General features: G+C 45.2%; 1 protein-coding gene across 1 annotated transcript in view; it reads right to left on the minus strand.

The window, feature by feature from the left end:
* The window catches only part of TMEM71 (transmembrane protein 71), a 42904-nt gene extending 36815 nt beyond the window's left edge, over positions 1-6089 (minus strand). Inside the window, exon 1 of the mRNA XM_068234950.1 lies at positions 5659-6089. The gene's annotated coding sequence lies outside the window, so the exon portion shown is untranslated. The remainder of the gene's footprint in view (positions 1-5658) is intronic.
* Positions 6090-13506: the final 7417 nt, after the last annotated feature.

Genomic DNA, 13506 nt, shown 5'->3' on the forward strand with positions numbered 1-13506 from the left:
AGTCTCAAAACTTTTGGCCAGGACTGTAAATCAGGGAGAGGAAAGATTTTACAATGGGCAAACACTGACTAAATCATTCATACATAATTATTGTAAAAATGAAGCACTTTTTTTAAATTAAATTATTTTCACTGGAGTTCCTCTTTAAGAAGGCAAACTTCTGTTTTGCACGGCATTTTAGTTAGAGGGCCTTTTGGTCCGTTGTAGCCCCTTACACACTCCTAGCAGTTCTGACTCACCATGAGCTTGCTGGGCAATCTGTAACTTTTTTTATTGTCATGTGTTTTTATAGTCAGTCAGAGTGGCTGCCGGCATAGTACACTTGGGATGTGAGGAATTTCTGCTATGTGAGCCCTCTTGTAAAATAATTCAGCAACTGATTAGGCATTCACAGCCACTGTATCCCCTTCTGTGTGCCTGTAACGATTTATGTCAGCAACCAGAGAGAATCTGATTCTTGGCGATCTGCAGTATCCCCAAGAATACAGATATACCTGATTATTGAGGATCTGCAGAATCGCCAATAATCCAAGTATAACTAACCTCTAGACACCTGAAGCGTGTAAGTGTTTGGTGTAACAGGAGGAATTGGACCACCGGGGTAGCAGGTGGTCCAATAAGTAGAGAAGACTGTACTGCAGTCAAGGGCTCCAGGAGGGGGAGTCCATGACTGGTTTTGCAGCAAGGCCCCCTCTGAGGAGCAGGGGACCTCTGCAGGAGGAATGAGCACCCAAGGGGTGGGTGACAACCAGAAGGTCGTGCAGGCCGGGTCGGCAACACACAGACAGATAAAGTACAGAGACAGGAGACTGATTCGGTAACCAGGGACAGGCAGGGTCGGCAACAGTAGATCAGATGTGCGAAGGTACCGAATCAGAAAGCAGAAGAGAAGTCAGGAGAGCTACAATTCATAAACAGATATCCAATAATGCCTAGTCTAGAGTGTGAGGTCCGTGGTCCCACACCCAGGAACTGGTCTAAGAAATAACACAGATGATATACAGTACTCCTAGTCTGGGGTGTGAGGTCCGTGGTCTCTACACCCAGGAACTGGTCTAAGAAATAACACAGATGATATACAGTACTCCTAGTCTGGGGTGTGAGGTCCATGGTCTCTACACCCTGGAACTGGTCTAAGGAATAACACAGATGATACACAGTATTCCTAGTCTGGGGTGTGAGGTCCGTGGTCTCTACACCCTGGAACTGGTCTAAGGAATAACACAGATGATACACAGTATTCCTAGTCTGGGGTGTGAGGTCCGTGGTCTCTACACCCTGGAACTGGTCTAAAGAATAACACAGATAATAATACAGTGAACTGAAAGTGTGGATTCCCAGGTCCACCTGGTTCGACCACACTGAAGGATCTGACTAAGGTCTGAGTGCTAACACATAGGTATTGCCACAATGCCTGACAACCAGTAACTGAACGGCAAGAGATATATATAGCAAAGCGCTCCACAGCGCCGCCCAGCTCCTATCAACCAATCACCTGCTGAGCTGGGATCAGCTGACCCTTCTCCTATTGGCATAAAGAGCCTGTCTTGGGGCGCGCGCGCGCGCGTAGCTCTCCATCTGTGTGCACTACTAGGTCCAAACAAACTAGACGCATGTTGCTGCGGGGAAACCGCCGCTCTGTACGCGGACACCACCGCCTCACTGTCAGAACGCGCTGCGGTTTCTCCGCAATCCATCACAGTGCCCTCTGTCGTGCACATGTATGGGAAATGGTCACACAGCCACTGTATCCCCTTCTGTGTGCCCTCAATGGTGCATATGTATGGGAAATGGTCACAGACTATTGACAATCTCTGGGGTAGATAATTAGATAATATACAGTGGCTTGCAAAAGTATTCGGCCCGCTTGAAGTTTTCCACATTTTGTCATATTACTGCCACAAACATGAATCAATTTTAATGGAATTACACGTGAAAGACCAATACATAGTGGTGTACACGTGAGAAGTGGAACGAAAATCATACATGATTCCAAACATTTTTTACAAATAAATAACTGCAAAGTGGGGTGTGCGTAGTTATTCAGCCCAGTTTGATCTGAGTGCAGTCAGTTGCCCATAGGCATTGCCTGATGAGTGCTAATGACTAAATAGAGTGCAACTGTGTGTAATCTTATGTCAGTACAAATACAGCTGCTCTGTGACAGCCTCAGAGGTTGTATAAGAGAATATTGGGAGCACTACACCATGAAGTCCAAAGAACACACCAGACAGGTCAGGGATACAGTTATTAAGAAATGTAAAGCAGGCTTAGGCTACACAAATATTTCCAAAGCCTTGAACATCCCACGGAGTACTGTTCAAGTGATCATTCAGAAATGGAAGGAGTATGGCACAATTGTAAACCTACCAAGACAAGGCCATCCACCTAAACTCATAGGCCGAACAAGGAGAGCGCTGATCAGAAATGCAGTCAAGAGGCCCATGGTGACTCTGGACGAGCTGCAGAGATCTAAAGCTCAGGTGGGGGAATCTGACAACTTCTAGTTGTGCACTGCACAAAGTTGGCCTTTATGGAAGGAAGGCAAGAAGAAAGCCATTGTTAACAGAAAAGCATAAGAAGTCTTGTTTGCAGTTTGCCACAAGCCATGTGGGGGACACAGCAAACATGTGGAAGAAGGTGCTCTGGTCAGATGAGACCAAAATGGAACATTTTGGCCAAAATGCAAAATGCTATGTGTGGAAGAAAACCAACACTGCACATCACTCTGAACACACCATCCCCACTGTCAAATATGGTGGTGGCAGCATCATGCTCTGGGGTTGCTTCTCTTCAGCAGGGACAGGGAAGCTGGTCAAAGTTGATACGAAGATGGATGGAGCCAAATACAGGGCAATCTTGGAAGAAAACCTCTTGGAGTCTGCAAAAGACTTGAGACTGGGGCGGAGGTTCACCTTCCAGCTGGACAACGACCCTAAACATAAAGCCAGGGCAACAATGGAATGGTTTAAAACAAAACATATCCATGTGTTAGAATGGCCCAGTCAAAGTCCAGATCTAAATCCAATCGAGAATCTGTGGCAAGATCTGAAAACTGCTGTTCACAAACGCTGTCCATCTAATCTGACTGAGCTGGAGCTGTTTTGCAAAGAAGAATGGGCAAGGATTTCAGTCTCTAGATGTGCAAAGCTGGTAGAGACATACCCTAAAAGACTGGCAGCTGTAATTGCAGCAAAAGGTGGTTCTACAAAGTATTGACTCAGGGGGCTGAATAATTGCGCACACCTGACTTTGTAAAAAATGTTTGGAATCATGTATGATTTCCGTTCCACTTCTTACAAGTACACCACTTTGTGATGGTCTTTCACGTGGAATTCCAATGAAATTGATGCATGTTTGTGGCAGTAATGTGACAAAATGTGGAAAACTTCAAGGGAGCCGAATACTTTTGCAAGCCATTGTATACAGAATATCCTGAACTACTAGGAAAGTATGAGGGGCCAAAAAACAAAACAAAATGGCCTTCTTACTAAAAAGCAACACTGAGTATAATTTGCTTTCTTAAAACAGAAGGTACAGTATTAGCAATATTTGTGCTTTAAGTGAGCAACTGTAGTTTCCCATGATGCATCACTCTTGAATATGCAAATAATCTATTTATGCCCCTGAAGCCAGTCTTACAGCCAGAACTGCTGGTGTATAGCAAGCATATAGCTAACAAGTTTAAGAGCAACATCAATACAGCATGAAAAGTCCGAAACAGGCTGTTTGCATGTTAGATTGATGTGCCTTGTACATGGACAGGAGCGCACCCGCGTGAACATATTCAGCAATCCCTTGTCAAATATGTTCAGAGTGTCCCAGCACTGGAACGGCAAGCTCAAGGTTAATGGGGGGAAGCCTACATTACCCAGAGGCTTCTCTCAACTGAGGTGGGTATCTATGCATTCTATGAAGTTTGAAAATAGACCAATCAAAAGCAACAGCTGTTGGATTTGATTGGTCAAGCATTTTAAAGTGTACCTCCGGACTAAAAATCTACTCAGCAGCACTGAAAAGGCTTGGTGTTTCTTTAACAGTTTCACAGCATCAGAACTTTGTTTTTCTTACCAAACCATCATTTTTAGCTGCATTTTTAGCTAAGCTCCACCCATCAAAGAAAAAAAGCCCAGGCTTTTTTTCCCTGATGCTATGCAGAGCATGATGGGATTTCCTATGTTGTTGTTCACGTTGCCTAGCATCTAGGAGAGGTGCTCAGGATACAGGACAGTTGGAACTGTGTCTCATGCTCCCTGTCACCTCCTTTCAACCAAAAAGATGGCTGCCATCATGAAATCACAAACATTTGCCTGTTCTTTTAAAACAGTGTGGGTGAGAGATTATATTAGCTATCTATTTTAATTAACATGACTAATGTAACTTAATGACAGTATGTTTGTTTAGGCTGGAGTTCTTCTTTAAAAATTACCATCAGCTTAAAATTGGTATCATCTCACTGGCCATCCCACTGAGATAACCACCATATTCCACAAGGATAGAAGATCTCTTGCATACCACCCAACATTTTGAGATAAGAAAGAGGAACACTATAAGACACGCCCCTGGCATGCATCTAACCACACCCCCCACACCACGCACATTCGAAATCAAAAGATGTTGTTTTATCATTCAAACCACACTGGTCCTCTCTATCATCATTCGTTTTCCTTCATTTTAACATTTGAAAATAAGATTCCCATTAATTTGATTGATGGGAATAACGTTTAGAGTCAGTTAAACACATTTTTCAGTAGAAAAATACAAGTGGACCCGACCCGAGGTAAAAATAAACTGTTGCGATAAACAATTATATTATTCCTAAAAATGACTTTTTAAGTATCCCAGGGTTTTCTTCTATATTTAAACATTTACAAAGTAGGTTGAATGTTTTACTGTTTTTAATTAGTGGCAGCCTTTAAATTAAGTGTCCCAAATATATGAACTATTGACCTTTCTATATCTCTTACCTGAGCTCAGAGGTTGTATTCTGCCATTAAAACTTTTAAGGCTGTAATTTGCTTATCAGTGGAGTTTACTATATTCCTGACAAGACAGGAGCTGTCATTTCCATGCCTAGAAATTAACTCTTTCAGGCAGCAAAATAAAACAAGTAAAATAGCCTGGTTATTAATATGTTTTGCACTGTACATACACATGTTCATCTCATCATGTCACATGTCGCCTTGGGTACACTTTAACACAGATCTGTACATGAATCCTGAAAGAGGGACAAATGAGGAAGAAAGGACATGGGGATTGGGTTCCAAAAGAGGGACTGTTCCTCCAAAAGAGGGACAGTTGGAAGATATGCTCTTGTGTATCTCTCCCCATGGAAATGGACTGTCCCACTGACCTGTTGTAGTCAAAATGTTCTCTCCATCTTCTAGCTTATTACATAAGTGGCTGAATAGAGAACTGGTTAAGGGCACTGCCTTTGACATGGGAGATCAGGGTTCGAATCCTGGCTAGGATCAGTACCTATTCAGTAAGGAGTTCAAGGCAAGACTCCCTAACACTGCAGGGTGGCACCTGGAGTGTGTCCCAGTGGCTGCAGCTCTTGAGCGCTTTGAGTCCAACAGGAGAAAAGCGCTTTACAAATGTTCGGATTATTATTAATATGCAAGTAAACTTGCCAGTAGCGGTTTCCTGCATACTCACCAGCAGTAGAAGATCCCTTCTGGTATTATCTCAGGTCTGTAGTTTAGTCCTGGACAATTTTTCCAGAGATACGATTTATTCCATTATTATGAGAAGTACAGATCTCGACAGCAGTAGCTTGCATTGGATAAAGTTCTGCAAAGTGACCACCAGGACCTGCCAGTGACCAGCTCCGGGCACCGAAGTCTACTGATCTCTCGCTAGCGTTGTAGACTGGCAGGATCAGAGCAGAGCGATCTCACAAGCCTCCCTAGAGGAGTGAATGCTGCCTCTGTACTGTCTGGGCTCTCAGGCAGCTCTGGGAAAGGCACTTCAATGCTCAGCCCTTCTTGTTTCCTTTCAAAAACAGTGAGTGCAGCGAGTGAGCAGCTATCATGCAGGATGAGGTCACACTTCCTGTTACTGTTCAGCTGTGCAGAGAGGCATTCTCAGGGATAGGCAGCGCAGATAGCAGATGAGGCTGAGCTGCAGTCTAGATAAGCACCGTGTGATGCAGATCATCTAAGTTTTCAAAATGTTCTGCAATCTCAACGGCCGCTCTGTCCTTTATTGGGGTCACTAAACGGACACTGTACTTAGAGAGGAACTGTAGTAAAAATAACTAATGGATAAAAGTGCTTCTATTTTACAATATTCATTTATAGATTATTTTGTCAGAGTTTGGCCATTATAAAATCTTTTCTCTCCCTGATTTAATTTCTGAAATTTATAACAGGTGGCCACATCTTTACAGCTGCATAGCTCCCCACTGTTCCTCTTTGGGAGCCCTGCCCCTCTGTCCCTCTTTCTTCCGCATGTGTCCCTTTTTCAGAACTCATGTACAGATCTATATAAATATATGAATTTTTATATCGTAAAACATACCTCCCAACTTTTTGGAAAAGGAAACGGGACACTTAGGCCACACCCTTAAACACACCCCCAACACACCCCTAGTCCTGCATGCCATAAAGATTGTTTACGATTTTTTTTTTTAAATGATTGAGGCGCCAGCCGCCACTATGAGATGCGGGATGCCGGCAATCACATACAGTCATACATTCCTATCTCCCTCCCTCCCGAATGTGCCCCCGTTTGCAGAGTAAAGTGCGCAGCGGAGCGGCTTTCATCTTACCGTCCATCCTCGCATACCGGCATCTGGCTCTTCATTGATTCCTGCTTCCTGTGACATCACAGGAAGCAGAATGAAGCCAGATGCCGATATATGAGGATGGACGGTAAGATGAAAGCCGCTCTGCTGCGCAAACAGGGGGACACGGGGGCACATTCGGAGGGAGGGAGGGGGGTAGGAATGTATGAATGTATGTGATTGCCGGCATCCCGCATCTCATATTGGCGGCTGGCACCTCGATCATTTTTTCCCCCTCTCCACCCACTATCACCATACCGGGATAGCGGGGGAGCTCCCCCAAATCGGGACAGTCCCGCAGAATTCGGGACTGTTGGGGGGCATGCCGTAAAATGTGTTAAATATACGGCTAAGGGCTCAAACCCAATAGGAATCTCTGCAGCGCTTTTAAATTGCACAAGTGCTGTGTGCAGTGATTTCTAGGCCGATTGCAATCACATTTGCCTCTGATTTGAAGTGCAGTACAGTAAATTGTACAGTGTTTCTGATTAGCATTTCTTTTCCTTTTTTTTTAATAAATTTTATTATACTTACCATGTGTCCCGATGTATTACTTCTGTCCGTAGCCTCGCCCCCTAATGGAACAGGTCATAGGTGCTCTAGGACCAATCAGAGAAGTGCCTGTGACCTCTTCTGTTGGGAGCAGAGCTTCAGGCAGAAGCCAAACATCGGGACACTCATCAACTATTTAAGCCTTCTGGATGTAGAAGCTACGCCCAGAAGGCCATGTGCGCTCCCGCGGCCAATCGCGTGCGTGCACCCACACTCCCGGCCACGGATCGTTAGCCCAAGAATCAATTAATCGGGACATGGTGCCTGATGATTGATTTCTCTCCCCGGGAGAAAAAGCGACTGCTTCTCTCGGAATCCTCGCTTTTTCTGCCTCTTATGTCCCCCTACGTCCCTCTAAGCGTACATGTTACGCTTAGAGTGACGTCATGTAAACAAACTCATCTTGTGGCCAAAAAGTAAAACTACATCTACATGTAAAAAAAAAAAAAAAAATTACATATTTACATAAAAAAATTACTATTTACATCCCACCCTCCCCAAAATACCCAAATAAAATGTTTAATAAAAAAAAAAAAATTACAATAAAAAAAACACGTAAATATTTACCTAAGGGTCTAAACTTAAATATCAATGTAAAGATGAAATATTTCTATTTTTGTTTTTAATTATTAGCTTGTAAATAGTGATGGATGCAAAACGGGAAAATGCACTTTTATTTCCAAATAAAATATTGTCGCCATACATTGTGATAGGGACATAATTTAAACGGTGTAATACCCGGGACTATTAGGCAAATACAATACATAGGTTTTAATTATGGAGGCATGTATTATTTTAAAACTATAATGGCCGAAAACTGAGAAATAATGATTTTTTTCAGTTTTTTTCTTACTCTTCCTGTTAAAATGCATTTCCAGTAAAGTGGCACTTAAAAAAATGTACCACCCAAAGAAAGCCTAATTGGTGGCTGAAAAAACAAGATATAGATCAGTTCATTGTGATAAGTAGTGATAAAGTTATAGGCTAATGAATGGGAGGTGATAATTGCTCGGATGCATAAAGTGAAAATGACTGAAGGCTGAAGTGGTTAAGTATACGTAACTTTATTTAAAGGGAACCTTAACTGCCATGGGAAAATAAATTCACTTACCTGGGGGCTTTCCCAAGCCTCCTGCAGCCGTCCTGTGCCCGCACCGGTCCTTCGGTGCCCTCCGGTCTCCCTCCGCCGCTAAGTTTCGATTTCGGACGACTGCCAGTCGTCCTCGGGCCTCTTCCGCATTCCTCGTCGTAAACTGCAGTAAAGCGCGTCCGCATGACGCCAAACGCGTCATCGCATGACGCCAAACGCGTCATGCGGACGCGCTTTACTGCAGTTTACGACGAGGAATGCGGAAGAGGCCCGAGGACGACTGGCAGTCGTCTGAAATCGAAACTTAGCGGCGGAGGGAGACCGGAGGGCACCGAAGGACCGGCGCGGGCACAGGACGGCTGCAGGAGGCTTGGGAAAGCCCCCAGGTAAGTGAATTTATTTTCCCACGGCAGTTAAGGTTCCCTTTAAAAATCAAAACACTCAGCCCCTAAATTGCTGCAAAATCGCTTTGCAAAGCGATTTTGCAGCACTTCTATACATAGCATTGAGCGCAAAGGCAGCCAAAATGCTGTATGTCCTGTGACTGCGGTGAACTCTAATCGCACCAGTGGTTTCCCCACCATCTCCTTGAAATGTTCATGCAGCCTAATTGGATTGATTTGGTCAGTTGATTGGACTTGATTTGGAAGGACACACACTAGTCTAAATAAGGTCAAACAGTTGACAGTTCACATCGCATGACGTCAAAGGAACTGTCTGTAGACCTCAGAGACAGGATTTTATAAAGATAAAATCTGGGAAAGGTTACAGAAACATTTTCTGCTGCTTTGAATGCCCCAAATGAGCACAGTGGCCTCCATCATCAGTAAGTGGAAGAAGTTCAAAACCACCAGGAAACTTCCTAGAGCTGGACGGACATCTAAACTGAGCGATCAGGGCTGACGAACCTTTGTCAGGGAGGTGACCAAGAACACAATGATCACTCTGTCAGAACTCCAGATGTCCTCTGTGGAGAGATTAGAATGTTCCAGAAGAACAACCATCTCTGCAGCTATCCACCAATCAGGCCTAAGGAGTGTACCAAGGAGTGGCCAGATTAAATCCATTCCTCAGTAAAAGGCACATGGCAGCCCGTCTGGATTTTGCCAAAAGGCACCTGAAGGACTCCCAGACCCTGAAAAACAAAATTCTCTGGTCCGATGAGGCAAAGATTGAACTCTTTGGTGTGAATGTCTGGCATCATGTTTGGAGAAAACCAGACACTGCTCACCAGGCCATTACCATCCCTACAGTAAAGAATGGTGGTGGCAGCATCATGCTGTGGGATGTTTTTCAGTGGCAACTGGGAGACTATTCAGGATAAAGGGAAAGATGACAGCAGCAAAGTGCGGAGACATCCTGGATGAAAACCTGCTCTAGAGCGCTCTTAAACTCAGACTGGGGCAACGTTCCATCTTTCAGTAGGACAATGACCCTAAACGCACAGCCAAGATATGAAAGGACAAATCAGGACAAATCTGTGAATGTCCTTGAGTGGCCCAGCCAGATCCCAGAATCCGATTGAACATCTCTGGAGAGATCTTAAGATGGCTGTGCACCGACACTTCCCATCCAACCACCTGATGGAGCTAGAGAGTTGCTGCAAAGAGGAATGGGCAAAGGTAGCCAAGGAAAGGTGTGCCAAGCATGTGGCATCATATTCAAAAAGTCTTGAGGCTGTAATTGCTGCCAAGGGTGCATCGACAAAGTATTGAGAAAAGGCTATGAATACTTATGTACATGTGATTCCTCAGTGTTAATCTCGTCCTATCCGATCTGTCAGTCAGCCCCAGAAAAGTCCCTGAGTTAGTCAGTTGGGGACGTCTGTGCCCGCAGGGGCCTGGCCTTGCATATTCTTGGTTGCGCTCCGGTAGTTGGGAGCATTCTGTGCCTGTGCAGTTACAAGCCTTAAAGGGGTTCTGTGGATCTTTTAAAAAAGTTCTGTGGATCTTTTAAAAAACAAAAACTGACACTTACCTGGGACTTCTACCGGGTCCCTGCAGCTGTCCTGTCCCACGCCGTCCTCTACGATCCTCCATTCCACGCCGCCGGTTACCGTCCAATTATACGTCTTACTAGATGAATGCAACTGCGCGTCCTTGCTCCTGCTCGCGTCTCCGGGAGCCTCCTGCGCAGAAGCAGTAGAAAGGTTCCTCGTACTGCACCTGCGCAGTAAGCTCCCCGAGACACGAGCGACGTGGGACAGGACAGATGCAGGGGGCCGGTAGAAGCCGCAGGTTCAGTGTTTTTTTTTCTTAAATCCAAAGAACCCCTTTAACAAACTGCGCAGATGCACAATGTTCCTGGCTACAGGAGCGGGATCATGAAGGCATGTGGCTAGGGCCACACATGTGCAGTAGTCAGTGACTACCTGGGCTGACAGTGGAAGAACAGAGAGGACTGGAAGGACACAGAGGGAGCTGAAAAAATACAGGGTCCTGGAAGAAGCCCCAGGTAAGTATAAATCCTTTACCACTAATCGTGACAGGTTTACTTTGAGAATCAATAAGGTTTTTGTTAAAAAACCAGTATGACTGGTACAGGCATGACAACAGCACTGGCTCATGTCTTCACAGTTTATCAGTCACCAGTCCTTGAATGATGCCATATATTTTCTTAGCTTCAGTCTAGGACTACATAGCAGATTATCTCATCATTCTTACTGAATGAAGTACTCTGCTCTCTATACCACTTCAATGGCATGACGTTACTGACAAGAAGACAGTTTTGATAGCAAGGCATCTGGATGCTATGACGACCACAGAAACATGTCAGTGAGTGTTATACCTTCATCAGGGCTCCAGGTCTGTGACAAGATGGGGGCGGAGCTGAAGAATTAAAAACAGAGACAGAAAGGAAAATGTTAAAGGGGCCTGTTTCTAAAACAGCTTATAATGTTGGCTCTTTGGGGTTTTAATTATAAAAATTCTGCCGTCATATTTATAAAGATGTGTAATAATGCGCAATGCAAGTGCCATAAAGCATCTTCTCCCAAGAAGGCTTCCGCGTCCAATGCGGCGGTTTGCACGCGGAAGCGTGCATCTGGTAACAGGGCAGAACGCGGAAAAGCCACCGCATATAACAACAGTAAGGCGGCTGGTTCCGCGTCCAGCGCGGCGGTTTGCACGCGGGAGCGTGTGTCTGGTGTGGCTGAGTATGTTAGTGCACGCAGGCTTAGGAATACGCGTGCGCTGAGAGGCAGAACTCTTATACTGGGCAAGGAGAGATCAGCTGATCACGCCGATCAGCTGACTCCAGAACAGCTTACTATTGGTTGATCAATTAGGGGTGGTGCCGGAGAGCACTACTCCATATATAGTTACTGCTGGCCAGTCTCAAGTTGTCTGCCGTTGCGAACACTACGTGGAAGCACTCAGACCTTAGTCAGATCCAACAGGGTGTTTGAACCAGGTGGACCTGGGAATTCACACTGAGCCAGATTACTTGTACTGTTATTCTGTTTATGCTTAGACTAGTTCCAGGGTGTAGAGACCACGGACCTCACACCCAGACTAGGGAACTTGTGTTATCCATCTGTTATACTTCAGACTAGTTCCAGGATGTAGAGACCACGGACCTCACATCCAGACTAGGGAACTTGTGTTATCCATCTGTTATACTTCAGACTAGTTCCAGGGTGTAGAGACCACGGACCTCACACCCAGACTAGGCATTGTTGATATCTGTTATGACTTACTGCTTTCCTGACTATCCCTTTGATCTCTTATTCGGTACCTCGCATATCTGATATTCCGTTGCCAGACCCTGCTTGCCTTGGATACCGAATCAGCCTTCTGTCTTTGTACTTTATCTGTCCGTGTGTTGCCGACCAGGCGTGCCCGACCTCGAGAGCTATCTCTCCTCTTAAGAGATAGTCTCCAGATCAGATAGTGACATCCACCTTCAGGTGTCACTCAATCTCTGGTCCTTCCTATCTCCAGCCTGACTCCACCCCTTAGAGAGTCTCAGGCTGCTGGAAGGTTCCTGTGCCCTCAAGAGCAGTATTCCTTTACTGCCTATGATCACCTGCTCAGCAGGTGCATTACTCAAAATACTACTGTTACACCAAACACTCACATACCTATAGGTGTCCAGAGGTTAGCAATATATCTGTATTATCGGTGATTCTGCAGATCATCAATAATCAGGTGTATATATCTGCATTCTTGGTGATACTGCAGATCACCAATAATCAGATTCTCTCTGCGTGCTGACACCAATCGATACAGAACGGCAGACCAAAACCAAATGGACGCACTCCGCAGCCGTCTTGATGCACTCACCACCTCGGTGGAAAATTTCATCTCAGTGCTGGACAATCATCAATGCCTTGTCTGGGTCTGCGCAAGCCCTACAGACGGCTGTGGATACAGTGCGATCTCCTCCTAGCACAGACATACTCATGTCTGTACCTGAAAAGTTTTCTGGCCACAGATCTGACTTTCGGAACTTTAAAAACCGAGTGTTATCATACTTTGAGTTGAGACCCAGTTCTTCAGGAACTGTAGCACAGAGAATTACATTTATCAAGACACTATTGTCAGGAGATTCCCAGACTTGGGCATATAATCTCCAGCCAGGTGATAGCTTGTTGGCCTCGGTTGAGGCATTTTTTGAAGCTATGGCTATAATTTATGATGACCCGGACATTGCCTCTACCGCAGAGCGGAAGCTCAAGACGTTGCGGCAGGGCAGGGATCCGGTTGAAAGTTACGCAGCTGAATTCAGGAAATGGGCGGTTTCAGCCAGATGGGGCTCATTTGCATTGTTAGACTGTTTTTTGTCAGGGCTGTCAGACGTGGTCTCAGAGTTAATGTTGGGTCATCCTGAGCCCAAATCCATCGATGAAGCCATTTCATTGGCCATCAGAATTGATCGTCGTTTACGATACCAAAGACAGACCTGGGGTAGGAACAATGTGAGATACTTGTCCTACGCAGCGTCCCCTTCTGTTCCATTTCCACCTGCTTCACCCCCACCGGAACCAATGCAGATTGGTCGTCGAGATTGTCTCGGGTGGAACGGAGACGCAGAGAAACAGAGCAGCTCTGTCTATACTGTGCAGAGGGGGGTCATA

This window comes from Hyperolius riggenbachi, chromosome 5 (genome assembly GCF_040937935.1).
Source record: "Hyperolius riggenbachi isolate aHypRig1 chromosome 5, aHypRig1.pri, whole genome shotgun sequence".
NCBI lineage: Eukaryota > Metazoa > Chordata > Amphibia > Anura > Hyperoliidae > Hyperolius > Hyperolius riggenbachi.